The following is a 493-nucleotide window of genomic DNA, read 5'->3' on the forward strand; positions in this document are numbered from 1 at the left end:
AAGCTGGCTTCATGGGTGACTAAAACTTAAACATGTGATGGAAAACACAGTAGCATTTTTATAGATGACAGAAGACAGATTGTTTATTATGTATAAACTCCTGAATTAAATATTGTCATTCCTGAATTTAATAAACTTTACATTATATTATTTCATTTTTTTCTATTTCCAGTTAATCAATAGCAAAACCTATTCAAAATGCATTATAAAATGTAGCTTTATTGTAGCCAGATGGTGGTGCAGTAGTAAAACACCCTCTGTAAGTAATCTCACATGGAAACATTTCTGGTTCAAGTCCAGAGATCTCCCTGAGTATACCAGGCAATATGTGCCCATGATTAGGAGCTGGCTGAAAGGCAGAGGTGGGCAGTGGTATTAGAACCCTGCTGGGATTATTCTGTCTCTTTTTCTCTTGCTCATGAAATAATTAAACTTTTTAAAATGTACATAGCTTTATTTCACACATATCTTATATGAATTTTCTGTAGACATC

Source organism: Tupaia chinensis, unplaced genomic scaffold (assembly GCF_000334495.1).
Source record: "Tupaia chinensis unplaced genomic scaffold, TupChi_1.0 Scaffold000597_1, whole genome shotgun sequence".
In the NCBI taxonomy this organism is placed as follows: Eukaryota; Metazoa; Chordata; class Mammalia; order Scandentia; family Tupaiidae; genus Tupaia; species Tupaia belangeri.